Source organism: Siphateles boraxobius, unplaced genomic scaffold (assembly GCF_051911475.1).
Source record: "Siphateles boraxobius isolate OS27281-9 unplaced genomic scaffold, OSU_SipBor_1 46, whole genome shotgun sequence".
NCBI lineage: Eukaryota > Metazoa > Chordata > Actinopteri > Cypriniformes > Leuciscidae > Siphateles > Siphateles boraxobius.
Genome location: NW_027509097.1, coordinates 9,266,214 through 9,283,927, shown reverse-complemented (window position 1 = coordinate 9,283,927; position 17,714 = coordinate 9,266,214). Strand labels below are relative to the sequence as shown.

Sequence of the window (17,714 nt, the reverse complement as noted above, 5' to 3'; positions counted from 1 at the left end):
GAAAGTTTTAGAAATCGTTGCTAACAAGGCTGTTATTTTCCCACTTGCAAAATAGGTAGGAAAATGTCTCGGGTTACATATGGTACATATGGAAACGACCACGTCGAGACCGACGAATAGGAATCTAAAACTAAACAATGCACATTGGCGTGCAATCATTTGCATCAGCTGCTCAACCTCGCAGCGTGGGTATATAATGAGCAGCAGGTGCGATTGCACTTTTTTTGCTGAGGAGCCAAGCCTGATAAGCTAGCCGCCCCAGCGGGCAGCAGCAGATGTGGCGACGGGACGTGGCGTAACCGAGATATTCCACATCGAGACTGACGAATAGGAATCCCTACCAAAGGGCCACAGCTGCTGCACCCTATCCAGCGCCCTGTGCAAGCCTCTACCCCTTCTTGCCTAGAAGGACGATAGGAGGAGGCTTACACAGAGTGAATCTGTCACTGTTGTTCCGTGATAACCCATGCAGTGAGACATTGGATAACACAGGGAAGCGTACCCTTCCTGTTAGGAAGGAGAACGCTGCGGAAGCAACTTTCAAGGAGTTATGTGGGAAATACATATGGACTAGCCCAAAGGTTGTACTACATATAAATAATGGGTGACTTAGCCCAAGGGAAAGACACAGGCTTCTGATAGGAGCAGCCGTGGAGAATACAGTATACACATATGGGATTCCCGTAGGGTCACACATATGGGACCCAGCCTAGACCCTGTTCTCAAGGATTCAGTGGATAAAGGCACTGTCACCGGTTGCTCCGCCATGTCTGGGCCGAGGGTGTTGGAGGACTCGACAGGTTTTTCACTCTGAAGTAATAAGGGTGCACTGTAGGGTGCAGCAAGCCGACAGAGCCGGACCTCTCGGAGCTTCTACCCATTTAGGGTGAGAACACAGGAGGAGACCAGCTCTACAAGTAGTCTATAATATCTAGCGAACATGTTAGGTGTCGCCCAGCCAGCAGCACTTCAGATATCTGTTAGCGAGGAGCCACGTGCCAGCACCGAGGAGGATGCAACGCTTCTCGTGGAGTGAGCATGCACCCTGAGCAGGCAGGGCACGGCTTGTGCTTGGTAAGCCAGGGTGATGGCATCCATTTTCCAGTGGGCCAACCTCTGCTTGGAGACAGCCTTTCAATTCTGCTGGCCTCCGTAACAGACAAAGAGCTGGTCTGAGGTCATGAGACTTTGAGTCCTGTCCACGTATAAATGCAGAGCGCAAACGGGACAGAGCAAAGTCAGGGCTGAGTCTGCCTCCTCCAAAGGCAGCGCTTGCAGGTTCACTACCTGGTCCCTGAAGGGATTGGTAGGAACCTTAGCCACAAAGCCAGGCCGGGGTCTTAGTACTACGTGGTTGTCACCTGGCCTAAACTCTAGGCTTGATTCGACGACCGAAAATGCCTGCTGGTCCCCTACCCTCTTGACAGAGGTCAGTGCAACCAGCAGCAAAGTCTTCATGGAAAGAAGCTTTAAGTCTACTGATTGTAAAGGCTCAAAGGGAGCATCCTGAAGTGCTCGAAGTACCAGGGAAAGGTCCCAAGAGGGTATGGAGGGGGTTTGAGGAGGATTTAATTGTCTCGCCCCCCTAAGAAACCTGACGACCAGGTCATGCTTTCCAACTGTTTTGTCATCTATGTGGTCGTGATATGCTGAAATAGCTGCAGCAATACTTTGAGGGTGGAGGGAGACAGCCTTCGCTCCAACCCTTGCTGCAAGAAGGACAGCACAGACCCTATCGAACATCTTCGGGTGTCTTCTCGGCAAAAAGAACACCACTCGACGAATAGGTTCCACTTCAGGACCTACACACGTCTCGTGGACGGCGCCCGTGCTGAAGTGATGGTGTTAAGTACCTCTTTGGGTAAGTCACCAAGAACCTCCGCGTCCCGTCCAGGGACCAGACATGGAGTTTCCAGAGGTCTGAATGTGGGTGCCATATGGTGCCTCGTCTCTGAGTCAGAAGATCCTTCCTCAGAGGAATGGTCCAGGGAGAGATTGTTACAAGGAGCATGAGTTCTGGGAACCAAGTCCGAGTGGGCCAATAGGGAGCCACCAGAAGGACCTGCTCCTCATCTTCCCTGACTTTGCACAGTGTCTGCACAAGTAGGCCAGCTGTGTGCCAGTGCGTCCGTGCCGAGTGTTTCCTCGGTCAGGGAGTAAAACAGCTGGCAGTGGGAGGTCTCTGAGGAGGCAAACAGGTCTACCTGAGCCTCCCTGAACTCTCTCCAGATCAGCTGAACCGCCTGGGGGTGGAGTTGCCATTCTCCCGGAAGCACAGCTCGTAATAGCTCGTCGGCCACACGGTTGAGCACGCCGGGGACATACATGGCTCGAAGCGACCTCAGATGCTTCTGACTCCAGAGGAGGAGATGGCGGGCGAGTTGTGACATGTGACGGGAGCGTAGACCACCTTGTCGGTTGATGTACGCAATGATCGCAGTGTTGTCCGTACGGACCAGCATGTCCCTGCCCTGTAGCGGCCTTTTCAAGCGGCTCAGAGCGAGATGTACTGCTAGCAACTCGAGACAATTGATGTGCCAATGCAGTTGGGGGTCCTTCCACACCCCTGACACTGCATGCCCATTGTACATGGCACCCCAGCCGGTGGCAGATGCATCTGTAAATACCACAGCATGCCTGGACACCTGTTTCAAGGGGGTTCTACCCGCAGGAACGAGGGATCTGACCACGGGCTAAACAGGCTCGCAGAGGCCGTACAAGCGGGACCAAAGGGACCGTAGGCGTACCCGGAGTTGGGCAGTGAGGTGGAACACAGGGACGCGGCTCGGGAGGCTCTCTCTGGGAGGCGGTGGTGACCTTCAAAGCACAAAGCGTGAGGTCCGTTGCGGCACGAAGTTCTTGGAGAACTTGTGGATCATGACCACCTTTGTGCAGGTCCTTCAGTAGCTTGGCCTGATGGACCTGCAGCAATGCCCTGGCGTGCATGGCAGAAGTAGCTTCCCCACAGGCCTTGTAAGTCTTGTCCGACGAGTACCTACAGGCCCGGGAAGGAAGACACGGTTCTCCACGCCAAGTGGTGTTAGGGCACAGCTGCATTGCAACGGCCTGCTCCACTGGCGGGATACACATGTATCCCTAGCTGCCCCACCATCAAGGGTGGAGGAGGAGCCACCGAGATATCTGGCAGTAAACGGTGCCGTCCACATCCCCGTGAGCTCCTCATGCGCTTCCAGGAAGAAAGGCACTGGGATGGGTTGCTGAGAACCAGCTCGCGCCACCCCGAGATACCAATCGTCCAGCCTCAAGCCCGATCCTGTTGGCGGCCCGGGAAAGCATGGCTATCATCTCTGGGTCCGACTCGGGCACCGCTGGCACACCCAAAGGATGAAGCGGCTCCGAGTCGTCGTCCGCGGAGAAGTCTGACCCACCCTCCGATGCAGCGATCGACATCTGATCGCCATGGGGAGCACGAAAGGAAACGACTGGTTAACACCTCAAGGATGGTCCAGCAAGTTCCGTTGGTAACTCAACTGGCTGCGGAGCGTGAGAGGGATGAGGGTTCCAAGCGGGTTGGTTCCCCGAAGGAAGCGCGCTCACCGTAATCCTCAGGTCTCCTGCGTCACTGGCCGAAGCAACCCTCTGGGGAGGGTTGGATCGAGGCAAAGGCACGGGGACTCCGCCCCTTTGAAGGAACGAGATTCTCAACCGCAGCTCTGAGATGGTCATCTTCCCACAGTGGGTACATGACTCATCCTGGAACGCTGCCTCAGTGTGTTCGAGGCCCAGACACACGAGGCAGCGATCGTGACCATCCCGTGACCGCAGGTAACAACCACATCCAGAAACACACAGGTAGAAAATCCTCTTGAAAAAGACACGATCTATCTGTGTAAGCTCTTTTATGGACTGCTCTCACTAATGCTGAAGCACGCAGGGGAACGGTCACCGCGAAAACAGGAATGTGCACCTGTCTGTGCGCTGTCTCTCTCTCATTGGTCTTAGAAAACGGCCGTGAAAACGGCTGTTGAGCGCTCTCACTGCACACCTAACCAGCTGTGACAACAGCTTTTTTTGTTTTGCTCAGTATTCAAAAAACAAAAAAGGGAGAGAGAAGAGAAGACCGGTTGCGCTGCTGTGCTGTCACGCTCGCACCAGGGTGGAGAGGTCAGAGAAAAAGGCTTTTTTGAAGGTTTCACAATCTCCTGAGAGTTTGTAGAGAGCATCGAAGTGCTTGGATCCGAAGCAAAAAGCTGAAGTGCAATCGCACCTTCTGCTCATTATATACCCGCGCTGCGAGGCTGAGCAGCTGATGCAAATGATTGCATGCCAATGTGCATTGGCTTGTTTAGTTTCACTCGAAGTAGATTGGCCTCTCTAGCGAGATTCCTATTCGTTGGTCTCGACTTGGCGTCGACTGACCGACTGAAGAGGAACTTCAACACCCATAATGTACTGGGCATGTTGTCGTCCAAGCCCACTTCCACCAGACTACTATGGATATGCTTGACCAGAATCAAATAGCGCCTTGCGTAATAGGAAAAACCTTTTGAGCAAACTTTTGTTTTTAATGATGTGCAAGAATTCAAAGAGTGGGAGTGAGTAATTTTTGGATTCCAGTAAGGATCCAGCGCATTATAGGCTGTGCCTAAAGCCTCCATAAAATCATAAATATGGAGAGAACACCGCAATGGAAAATCTGAAAAACGTTTGTGTTTTTAGTCTAATTTAAAACAGGATGAATATGAATACAGTGTTTTAGCTAAACGCAGGGGTTAGAAACAAAAAATCTGTCAGTTCCGACCCAACCACCTAAAGCAAAGCGCTGTTGCGTACAGGTTAGCTGTTTCTATAGTATTCCATTTTTACCATAATGCTGTTTAGACCAAGTATTTTAACAAATAATTGTTTTGTTTATAACCCTCTGTCGATCTGACTGTCCGTGGGCGAGGATACAAATATTTAATATTTTTATTTTAAACAAGACAAGGATACACAATGATTTTTACCATTGTAATATAACTGCACAAATAGCATTTACAGTCAGCCTATCTGATGTCCATTACACGAGAGTAGATGTTAAAACTTCATGCTGATTTGTACTCGGCTTTCGCTAAGATAAGCACCAACTAAGACATAGCTTTACAGTAAACTATGCTTCTCCATCCATTTACGCTTCTTTCCATATGGTGATGTAAATCTCCTTCTGTCTAGTGTTAACACGTGTCAGCACACACAACGGCTGCAACCACAGTGCGGTCCCCCCAGGACAACCATCTGGATTGAGCTGAGTAGGGGACATCTCTAGGGTCTTCAAGTGGGCACCTTCCGTCCTCAGTGTTTCGTCACCTAGACCACGACACCTCAAGAGGGCTCGACAGTGACTCTGGCGTCCCAGAGTCACCCCCCTCCGTCCCCCACTCAACTCAGCCCAGCTTACTGACCTCTACATCCCTCCTGCTGCTGAGACCTAAACACAATCTCACAATCTCTCCGCAACCCAACCATACGCGCCAACCCATTTGACTAAGGCCTGTACACAGCCAGCTAGAATCTTTCCATCTCAACCACAGCCAGTTGCTCCTTTCTGCTGCTTTAGATAAGTTCTTTACTGTGCGACGCAACTCTTGGCCACTGAATCCGACGTCTCTGAGGAACCAGGTTGTAGAGTGTGCCACAAAACCTCGACAACCCACTTCCACTGGATAAACCTGGACTCTCCATCCTCGCTGTTCTGCTTCAGTGGCCAGATGAGCATACCGCGGTTTCTTCCTCTCATATGCCTCATCTACCGCATCCTTCCATGGCACTGTTAACTCTATCAGTTGAACAATGCGTGCTGATCCAGACCACAAAACAATATCTGGTCGTAGGTTAGTGGTGGCAATCTCAGGTGGAAAAATCCTCTTCCAGTCCCTAGCAGCTTCCAGTTGTCCTGGGCGAGAATTGATGTTAGCACCTTTAAACACTGCAGTAAGCTATCATATGGATGGAAATATGCATATGGAAATTAAATGCAGATGAGAATATGCATAGAAAAACAAGGTGATGTAAGCTCCATATATGGTTATTTTGGGGGAAAGATGGTATTTTCATAAAGTAAAACACCTTACTTGCATCTTACTTGCACACTTCAAGTGTTGTGCAAAGAAATGGGTGAGCTTCTTTCAGCTTGTAGTTGAAACAGTTTCATTTTGTTTTTCATGTTGTCAAAGCTGCTTAGGGAAACTGTAGAGACAGGAAAAAAAATTGAGGTTATTGTCACGGCAACCAGATATATTATTTGCTTAAAGGGATTCTACAATGAAGTATCTGCAAATTAACCTGCAATATTGAATAAAACAACCTTCCCTTCTCTGCAGTGTCACCCTACAGAGAACCACAAACAACAGAGACAGTTAGCTAGATTGACAATGAAGCTACTTGGTATTGAGTTGGAGAAGCTAAGAACAGAAACCATAACTGATTTACTGTAGACACACCTCATGAAATTTAGATAAACCCGACATCTTGCCACGCTAAGATATTTCATAATCGCAAAATACTGAACACAAACAAACAAACAATACAGAAGAAGGTTAAAGCCCTCATTCAAGCAGATCCCTCTGCAAACAATCAATAACAACCTTTATAAAAACCCTTTCCTCTGGGGGGCACTAGACTGTGAACGCACACCCACCGTGAGTGTAATCTGGGGTGGATTTGGACAGTTTAACACTCTGACAGCACTTGATTGACAGAGGGGGGTGTCTCTGCAGAAGCAGGGACAATTAAATGTGCGGTGACCACACATAGGAGCACCTTCTAATAAGATAGGAGAGGATGAAGGAGAACATAGTGTGAAACTAAGAAAAAAGGGTACATGGATGTCTTTGTTCGTCAACCGGAGAACCAAGGGGAAACAAGTGAGTGATTGACAGGGGGAGAATGAGAAAAGCAGGTACATCAGATGTGGACAAGATACCACCAGTGGTGCAATTCCTTGTGTGGAGGATGCAAATATTTTCACCTTATATAAGACATGCCATCATCTTCAACACTGGATGTCATGTCAGTAACACATTCAAGAGCACAGCAATTCTTCACTTAGCATTACTTTAGAGATGTAAATAGTGTTCACAGTACAATACTGAAGGATTTTGAGCCTTAGTAAAAGGAACATGGACTGTGTAACATCATGAGCACAATATTCCCAATGTATTGGATCTCTTTTCCTCTGCCGAGCAAACGAAACCCATACCACTGTAATAGACATTGTAAATGACAGGACTGTCAGTATACATCTAAACATTTATTTGTTACCGCATGGATTTAAAAAGCAAATGGGCCTTATAAGAGAATTATTAAACCCATCGGCAAAGTAAAATGAAAGAAAGAGTCATCAAAGGAAGGCAATCCTTTGTTGGGTTAATGTCTTATTAGTCTGTTTAATTGAGTAATCACTTTCTTACTGGTCATTTCTTAATCTTTGGGTGCAGTTGACCTTGAATTGAACTGGATTCATCGTTTATAACGAGCCTTGCCAGAATAGTATAATTGCATTTAGGAGATTGGAAGACATTCCGTCTGTTCAAAGGGAAGAGTCTTTGTTGCCATTACATTTGAGACTGGACTGAGATCCACCCACATTCACACATACCCGCACATTCCATACACATACACAAAACAGAATGCCTTTTCTGTAACACACTGATGAGAAAAGCTTTGTAAAAGCTTTAGAATTTGTAAATACAACATGCACAAGGTTTAAAATGCCCAGGCTTGGAAATGATAAAATAATACTAATAATAATACAATTATCTGTATAGAACCTTACATAATATCCAAGATAGCATGTACTCAATGAAACAATGTTGACTCAGTGTTGATGCGTGAACGCTACTTGCATTGAATTAACGTTACAAAGCGATGTTGCCTTAGTATCACTCTTGCACCCTCAGTTAATGTTGAAATGTTGAGATTGCAACCAAAAATCAACGGTAATAGTATTGATTCAGCATTACAAAGTGATATTTTATCAACATCACTTTTACACCTCAGTTAATGTTGAACAAAAAAAAATCAATGGTAATGCTATTGAATCAACATTACACTATGATTGATTCTACATCACCGATGCTGAATGAGCTCTGAAATTAACAAAAATAATCAATGATAATATTGTTGAATCAACGTTACACTATGATGTTGAATCTACATCACTGCTGTTGAATTAACACTGAAATTTAAGAAAAATAATCTTTGGTAATATGGTTTGATCAATGTTGCAATGTGATGTTGATTCTAAACATTATGTTGAAACACTGAAAATACAACTGAAAAGGAATGTCAAACAATGTTGGCATCTGATTTACCAAGTTAATGTTGAAACAACATTAATATTTCAACTACACTTCAATGGTGCATCAACAAATTCCTGACCATTTCAAAATTTGAAAAAAAAAAATGTAAAATATAAATGACACCTGTAATGATGGCGCAGACGCAAGGGGATCCATTTGCAGCATTTATTAGAATGGTCAAAACAGTCAGGGTCAAACAGAAAAGAGAAGGCAAGGCTGAGACAAACCAGGTAGACAGGCAAAGGCTCAGAAACACACACAGGCTCAGGAACAGATACCGGCTCGGCGACGGCCATCTTGTCCGGAGACACAGGCTCGCGGACGTGACGTGAACAGTCTCTGGGTCGGCGGACGTGACGTGACCAGTCTCTGGGTCGGCGGACGTGACGTGACCAGTCTCTGGGTCGGCGGACGTGACGTGACCAGTCTCTGGGTCGGCGGACGTGACGTGACCAGTCTCTGGGTCGGCGGACGTGACGTGACCAGTCTCTGGGTCGGCGGACGTGACGTGACCAGTCTCTGGGTCGGCGGACGTGACGTGACCAGTCTCTGGGTCGGCGGACGTGACGTGACCAGTCTCTGGGTCGGCGGACGTGACGTGACCAGTCTCTGGGTCGGCGGACGTGACGTGACCAGTCTCTGGGTCGGCGGACGTGACGTGACCAGTCTCTGGGTCGGCGGACGTGACGTGACCAGTCTCTGGGTCGGCGGACGTGGCGTGACCAGTCTCTGGGTCGGCGGACGTGGCGTGACCAGTCTCTGGGTCGGCGGACGTGGCGTGACCAGTCTCTGGGTCGGCGGACGTGACCAGTCTCTGGGTCGGCAGGCGTGACCAGTCTCTGGGTCGGCAGGCGTGACCAGTCTCTGGGTCGGCAGGCGTGACCAGTCTCTGGGTCGGCAGGCGTGACCAGTCTCTGGGTCGGCAGGCGTGACCAGTCTCTGGGTCGGCAGGCGTGACCAGTCTCTGGGTCGGCAGGCGTGACCAGTCTCTGGGCTGGCAGACGTGACGTGAACAGTCTCTGGGCTGGACGGTGTCGGCAGACGTGACGTGAACAGTCTCTGGGCTGGACGGGGTCGGCAGACGTGACGTGAACAGTCTCTGGGCTGGACGGGGTCGGCAGACGTGACGTGAACAGTCTCTGGGCTGGACGGGGTCGGCAGACGTGACGTGAACAGTCTCTGGGCTGGACGGGGTCGGCGGTGAAGGCTCCGGAAGCTCTGCCGAGACGTGGCGAGGCTCTGGAAGCTCTGCCGAGACGTGGCGAGGCTCTTGAAGCTCTGCCGAGACTGTGGCGAGGCTCTTGAAGCTCTGCCGAGACGTGGCGAGGCTCTGGAAGCTCTGCCGAGACGTGGCGAGGCTGGACAGGCTCTGGCTGGACTGGTTCGGCGGGACGAGATTCAGGCAGGACGGTGATCCTTGCAGACCTTAGCGGGGAGTATGCCAAGCTGGACATCAGCCCTGAACGCCCATAGACTGATCCGGTGTTAGACCCGCTGACTGGCGTGACGCGACGATCCTCAGGTTAAGTAGAGAAGATGTGAAGGAACCCGGTCTTGGCAGGAGGAGATACTGTGGGTTCACGGAGTTCTTTCTCTACCGGGAGCTCACGGAGCTCTTTCTCTTTCACAGTAAACGAGGACTCGCTCAACAAAAGGGCCAGGTTAATATAGTGCTCTAAAGTCCAGTGAGGATCATGCAAGGGCATGAATGAACTGAGTGGTTCAGATAGTCCTCCCCGAAAAAAGATCATAAGACATACTGTGTCCATTGAGGTGAGATGTGCCAGTTCAATAAACTCCTCGACATACTTCTCAATCGGCCGATTCCCCTGACGGAGACGCATGATTTGTATATCTGTATCCATGGTTGGCATCGCTGCTGGATCTTGGTGTGGCGAAGCCTTCTGTAATGATGGCGCAGACGCAAGGGGATCCATTTGCAGCATTTATTAGAATGGTCAAAACAGGCAGGGTCAAACAGTGGCAAACAGAACAGAGAAGGCAAGGCTGAGACAAACCAGGTAGACAGGCAAAGGGTCGAGGCAGGAAGAGAGAATCAGAGTCCAGTAAACAGTCCAGGGTCAGGGCAAGCAGAGAAGGGTCAGCAACGATAAACAATCCACAGGTCAAACACAGAAATCAAACTCGGGAAGATAGCGCTCAGAAATGATGGCCGGGGCAGATCAAGACTTCGCAGAGAAGTGGTGTGTGGAAGTGGCTTTTATGTGTATGTAAATGAAGTGCAGGTGTGTGTGCAATCAGTGCAGTGCAGATGTATGGTGTTTGGTGTAATCAGTCCAGGGAGGTGTATGATGGGAAATGTAGTCCAAGTAAACCCAGGAAGTGCGTGGCTAATCGTGACAACACCTTTCCAGCAGTTGAGTCAATTTATTTTATTCAATCAATGACACAAAAATATATTAAAAGATCATTCTTTTAAAAAGAAAGGGGGAACAGAGGACAAAAGCATTTCAACCTTTAAAAATAAAATTGGCTTCAGAAGTCTGATGTCATAACTACAGGTGGTCCAACAGTTCAGGTTTTTAAAATTCTGTCTTACATCAGACTACTGCCTCTTTTCCTTTGGGTTCTCTGAAATCTGAAAAAGAAGGCATGATGTTTATGTGCAGCAGAAGAAAGAAATTCATACAGGTTTGGAACAACTTGAGGGTGAATAAATGATGAAAAAAATTTCATTTCAGGCTAAACTATCCCTTTGAAGCTGCAGATTTAACTTATGTAGACCTTAATCTCTTTAAATATCACAAGCCATGTCAGTCACTTTCTTAATAAACAAGATATGTTTTTTGTTATTTTGTTTCAGTGGGAACAAGCTAAACTGAATGGAAATCAGTTACATGTCTCAAATTTTATACGGATTCAGGAATATGAATGAGTACCTTATTAAGCAGTGATAAGGCACAGGATATCATCAAGTCCCAGGTCAGGTGATTATGCTGTTGACAACAACTCATGTATAATCAATGTCAGCATTATGGAGGGTGCTTCTCTTTTTTTTTGTATTGTCCATCTTCATCTGCCTTCACTCCTACTAAAGGAGCAATGTGCTCTGCATGCAAGCACTGACGGATGCAAGACATGGGCTATGTTTGCAGTGTAACATACTTTCTAATGTTCATGTCTCCTGCACTTCAAGAAATCTGTTAAAGTCGGCATGAAACGGAAGTTGAGATTGTCATTGTTTCCTTGTTGTAACGTATATATCCGAGTGAAACGGCTTCTGAAATTAGAAAAAAATGTAGGGCGGGGATTTGAATGGCAGTTTACATTCAGTTGTGGAGGATTTCTCTCCACCGGACTCCCCACCGGTATCCTCCCATGAAGGATTTTTTATTGAGGAGCCCGGCGACGATGTATTTGATTAAAGATTATAAGGGATGAATTAAAAAATAATAATGAAGTGCACAGATAAATCATTTATAAAAAACACTACAATATTACATATAAAAAGAAGATTTGTCAAATTTGATTTCATGCTGCCTTTAAAGTACGTTAGAACTTTATTCAGGTAATTCCTAATAAACTTTAGTAAAGCAAGATGCATTTTTTAAGAATGTAGAAAAATAGATGCTTTATTCAAACAGTTTAATAACTTTTTAACGTATCTAATTACGGTGAGTAACAACACAAATCAAACGCAAATAAGCACGCAAAACAAAGGAACAGAGAAATAAGGTAGATGCACCATTGTTTGAAACTGTGCTAGAGAAGTTATGTAAGTATATCAGGTGCTTCAACAAACAAGACTTCTGTATAGGATGCACCTTACAATAAATTTTTTTCAACCATTTTTCAACAGACCTGCTATACAAACATGAAGGCCCACCCCTAAACCAAGACCCCAGTGGATTAGAGCAATTTGGGAAAAGAGTTTGAAAATGCCCATTGTGGTTTGAAAACGCCCCACTGACAACCCATTCTCACTCCCAAGGCGTTAAAAACTGAAGCATGGTCAAGCGCCCGAGGCGTCACATGGCAGACATGCCACATGGCGCCCCTTGGCGTCACTCTGTGGTGCATTAGGAACTCCATTGCTTTCAATGGGAAACCTGTGGCGGCAATAACAGACGCGAATTGTATCAGTAGGAAATAGCGTCGAAGAAGTCTCATTCCGAACACATTGCGATGTTTGGCATCAGGTCACGTGTGCCAGATGTTGGTAAGTAGTCGTAAATACGCTGTCCAAATAATGTTTGCTATAATGTCTTTTCTGTTTGTCGATATTAATCAGATTAGCTCTCTCATGTTCAGTCACTGCATTATATCTGTCATCTCCACAGAGGCTTTGCGTTACATTGGTTTCTAATTCAAAACACATTACTAAACTAACGTGATTAAACACTGTCTGTCACGTGACGTGCTATAACTTAGGCCTAGACCTTCAATCAGTTATGAAATATAATATATTCATATCAGGTTCAAAGTAGATATTAGTTCCAAAGTGGTATTTGTAGTAGAAGCGCAGTAAGCACAACACTTACCATGCTTTTACCACAGTATTTGCAGTTTTAATGTGTCATCTGTTGTAAATGCACAGTAACCACAAAACTTACCATGCTTTTACCTCAGTATTGGTAGTTTTAAAGTAATATTTGTTGTAAATGCATAGTAACCACAACACTTACCATGCTTTTACCACAGTATTGGTAGTTTTAAAGTAATATTTGTTGTAAATGCACAGTAACCACAAAACTTACCATGCTTTTACCTCAGTATTGGTAGTTTTAAAGTAATATTTGTTGTAAATGCATAGTAACCACAACACTTACCATGCTTTTACCTCAGTATTGGTAGTTTTAAAGTAAAATTTGTTGTAAATGCATAACCACAACACTTACCATGCTTTTACCTCAGTATTTGTAGTTTTAAAGTAATATTTGTTGTAAATGCATAGTAACCACAACACTGACCATGCTTTTACCACAGTATTGGTAGTTTTAAAGTAATATTTGTTGTAAATGCACAGTAACCACAAAACTTGCCATACTTTTACCACAGTATTTGTAGTTTTAAAGTAATATTTGTTGTAAATGCACAGTAACCACAAAACTTACCATGCTTTTACCTCAGTATTAGTTTTAAAGTAATATTTGTTGTAAATGCACAGTAACCACAAAACTTACCATGCTTTTACCTCAGTATTGGTAGTTTTAAAGTAATATTTGTTGTAAATGCATAGTAACCACAACACTTACCTTGCTTTTACCACTGTATTTGCCGTTTTAATGTATCATTTGTTGTAAATGCACAGTAACCACAAAAGTTACCATGCTTTTACCTCAGTATTGGTAGTGTTAAAGTAATATTTGTTGTAAATGCATAGTAACCACAACACTTACCATGCTTTTACCACAGTATTTGCCGTTTCAATGTATCATTTGTTGTAAATGCACAGTAACCACAACACTTACCATGCTTTTACCTCAGTATTGGTAGTTTTATAGTGATATTTGTTGTAAATGCATAGTAACCACAAAACTTACCATGCTTTTAATCCCTAATAATTTAAAATCCAAAAATTGTAAGGTAAATCTGTAATTTTTCCTTTAAATAATCCTATATATTATACATAATGATATTTTATTTTCTCTTTTTTCAGCTGAAAAGACCAAAAGGGCCTTTCGGACTCAGTCAGCTCATTATTGTTTGAGGAGAAGTAAACGGGAGACGAAAAGCTACAAAGGCAAATATTCACAATGGTATGTATGTGTTGGTTTTAACCTGTAATCAAACATTTTATCAATCATTTGTTGTTTCTTAAACCTTTTCTTACAAAACCCATAGCCCAATCAGTACAAACATAGTTTCTAAGTCTTAATAATTCACAAGATTTAACAAGTTCTCAAATTCGATGCACATACATATTTGTATACTCGTACATAATCCTGCAGCTTTTACTCCTAGTGCTGTCATTGGCTACTGCCTCAATTCCTGTACACATTTATCGCGATATTTGCAAATCAGTTGCAGATGCCCCACACACTGTCAGAAAGTTTATATTAATTGCATTGTATTATTTAAAATTATTACAAATTGGACCCTGTCTGTTGATGTTCCAATGATACATGATGTCTCTCCACACTTCATGACCTACCTCTGTCTGTTTGCAAGAGTGGAAAAGCTAATCTGACTTGTCACACGACATCAGATACTCGATTATTTTGTCATGATCAGATCAGTTACACTGCTGATAACTGTCCCATTTGCATGTAAATCGTGTTATTTTTGCTTGCTATTAATGACATACTTTTAATCATGCCCACATATCAGTAAACTTATTACATAAATGCATTTAACATTTAATTATGCAACACTCTATACAGAAATAAATCCTACTGTTATTTATAAACTTTCTACTTGCTTGTAATGTAATAAAATTACCTTCCTTTCTGTCTTGCAGGATTACTTATTCCTTTTTTTAAGATCTCTACAACATCAAACTCAACAGCTCTTTTAAGAGCCGACCCTCACAAGAGCTCCAGTACTAGTGAGACGCAGCGAATCTTGCCGTGATCAGCCCTTCCCAGGTAAAGATCCTACAATATTTCAATCAGTATTTACTCATCAAATGCTCTCTCCTGAATCGTATGGTAAAATAACTTATTTATAACTGTCTTCACTTCTATGTTTTAAGAACAATAGTAATTGCACATAGAGTAAGTAGAGACTTTTTTTGTTTTACAGCAGAGAAGGAAGACCAGTCCTTATATCAACGCATGCTAATCGAATGAATCCTTTGTTTCGGTGAGGAAGGAACATCCGGTGCCCAAAGACAGAAAGGTGCGCGTGGCCATTGGTATGTCTTGTATTGAAACAATGCTGTAATATGTAGGCTAGTACATCATTTGATGTTGACAATTTTACGTTGTACAGGTTATCACTTGGGTATTGACCAAGTAAAGCTCTTGAAACAAGTGACAGAAGAGTGTGTTGTCTTGTAAGAAATCAAGCATCACTGGCAAAGGCTCAAAGAGACCATGGCTTTCTAAAATATCTTTTAAAACAGGTTGCTGTTGATATGGGTAAAACAAATTTTTTTCAGTACTTAACTTATATTACAGGTGAAACTCGAAAAATTAGAATATCGTGCAAAAGTTCGTTTATTTCAGAAAATTCAACTTAAAAGGTGAAACTAATATATTATATAGACTCATTCATGACATGCAAAGTGAGATATGTCAAGCCTTTATTTGTTATAATTTTGATGATTATGGCTTACAGCTATGAAAACCTTTTCACAATATTCTAATTTTGGGTTTTTCATAGCTGTAAGCCATAATCATCCAGATTGTAACAAATAAAGGCTTGAAATATCTCACTTTACATGTAATTAGTCTGTATAATATATTAGTTTCACCTTTTAAGTTGAATTACTGAAATAAAGTTTTGCACGATAAAAAAAATTGCTATAAAAACTTTTGCACGATATAAATTTTTTTCGAGTTTAACCTTTATGTGCTGCAATTTTATATACCGGTATATATATATATATATATATATATATATATATATATATATATATATATATATATATATATATATATATATAATACTTCAATGTGTATAATATAATGTACTGACTACTGCTTTGTAAATTTAAATAAGGAACAGGCAACTCAGGCCCTTTTGCGTTCTCCTTTTTGAGGTGGAGAGTTTACATCAAACCCTAATTGAGCACATCTGAACATTTTAACCAAAGTCTCCAGGTTTACTTGTAGACATAGGCTGGAGGGTTTGAGGTTGGAGCTAAATCTACAGGACAGTGGACGCTGAGGGCCAGAGTAGCCCATCACTGCTTTAAATAACACACAACAGAAGCTGACCTGACTGTCCATTAAACAACTTCATTTGAATTTTTTGTTTTACTTTCAGACCAGGACTGGAGAACGCCTGACGATGGGATGTTGAGACTTCTTCCTCTGAGAAAAAGCTGCACCACATCAGTGATCACATCTTCTGTTCATCAGTTATACTGTAGGGCACAACTGAACAAACTGTTTAGATGAGGAAGAAGAACATGAACACGATAGAGACATGTACAGGGAAGAGCGAGAAACCAGTTTAGCTGTGATAATGAATCATTATTTTCCAACACAATATCAACACAATCTTTTCTGTATCATAGGTGACTGAATATGATTCTCTGGCACTCATTATGTTGCTTCAGCAGCTGTGAATGGATTAATGTGATGTTAATGTATTTTTGAAGACCCATTTTTATTTATCTTGAATCTCATTTGTCTTTATGCTACTTTATCAAATTTATGCTGTGTCCTCCAATAAAGTATTGTGTAATAAAATATGGTGAATATTGTGTATTGAAAGTGGTGTTTGGTACAGTAAATGTAATATTTTATTTGAGAAATTTTAATTTCTTATGAGTTTAGTTCATAATTTAAAAATAAACAGGACATAAACATTTTTGATCTAGTTAATTATATTTGGGACAACAATGCACTAAAAGTTGCACATACTTGCATGTGAGAAGTATGCCAGTTTTCAGTGAAATAAAGGGAAGGTGTGTGAATAACAAGAGGCTGCAGTGGGTTATATTACTACAAACACTTCAATCATAATTGAAGATGATCCATGTTGATCATTCTAGTACATCTACTGTATTTAGTATGAAATCATAGATATTACTGATGTCATGCATATAAGAAGCAATCAGAGGGGGTGAAATAGAAATGTTGGCACTGTTTCTTTGTTGTTTTGCTAAATAGTGCATAGTGTGTAATAGTAAAGTGTAAATATATAAATTGATTTTTGTTTACTGCCAACACTGGAAATTGGATAATGACAAGTTGTTGCAGGTTCATCCATTATATTTGTTGGTGTTCATGCAAAAAAAGTAAATACATATTCATTATTATTATTGTTATATATTACAGAATTTCTTTAAAATATTTCCATATCAGATGGTCTCACAATACCCATCAAAACCTAATACAAGCATGATGTTAGAATAGAAAAGGGGGGAAAAGATAAAATAGTCTGGTATTTAAATGTGACTAAACAAAGTTTGTTGTCCATGATGAGGAGAATAGATGTGTGTAGATTGCACTGCCCTTCCACCCTCAGGGTCCAGCAACGACCCAGCAACGGCCCCCGGAAGAGCAAACAAATACACATTTCAAATGGGTGTAACTTAAAGTCTGGTTAGTGTATCAAAGAGAAAATCGGCAGGACAAATGCTTATGCTATGTTTACTAAATAATGTTGGGCACAGTTTTCAGACATATATGGAAAGCTGGCATGAAGGTTTTTTAAAAGTACTCACAGTAAAATATCACATTTCAGTCTGTCATAAAGGCAGTTTATGTCATAAAGGTTTGCACAATGAACATTTAGATATCCAGTTGTCCATTAAATATATTATTTATTTAAAATGTA

The 17,714-nt window shown here is 43.2% G+C and overlaps 1 long non-coding RNA gene across 3 annotated transcripts; it reads left to right on the top strand.

The window, feature by feature from the left end:
* Nucleotides 1-12,442: 12,442 nt before the first annotated feature.
* LOC143710268 (uncharacterized) lies at nucleotides 12,443-16,410 on the top strand. Of its 3 annotated transcripts, XR_013194507.1 has the most exons (5): nucleotides 12,443-12,480; nucleotides 13,921-14,020; nucleotides 14,722-14,848; nucleotides 15,006-15,117; nucleotides 16,194-16,410. It is a non-coding gene; the product is annotated as an uncharacterized LOC143710268 (long non-coding RNA). The 3 variants fall into 3 exon arrangements; XR_013194508.1 differs by lacking the exon at nucleotides 12,443-12,480 and having other exon boundaries at nucleotides 13,832-14,020; nucleotides 15,009-15,117; XR_013194506.1 differs by lacking the exon at nucleotides 12,443-12,480 and having other exon boundaries at nucleotides 13,832-14,020.
* The last annotated feature ends 1,304 nt before the right edge of the window (nucleotides 16,411-17,714 follow it).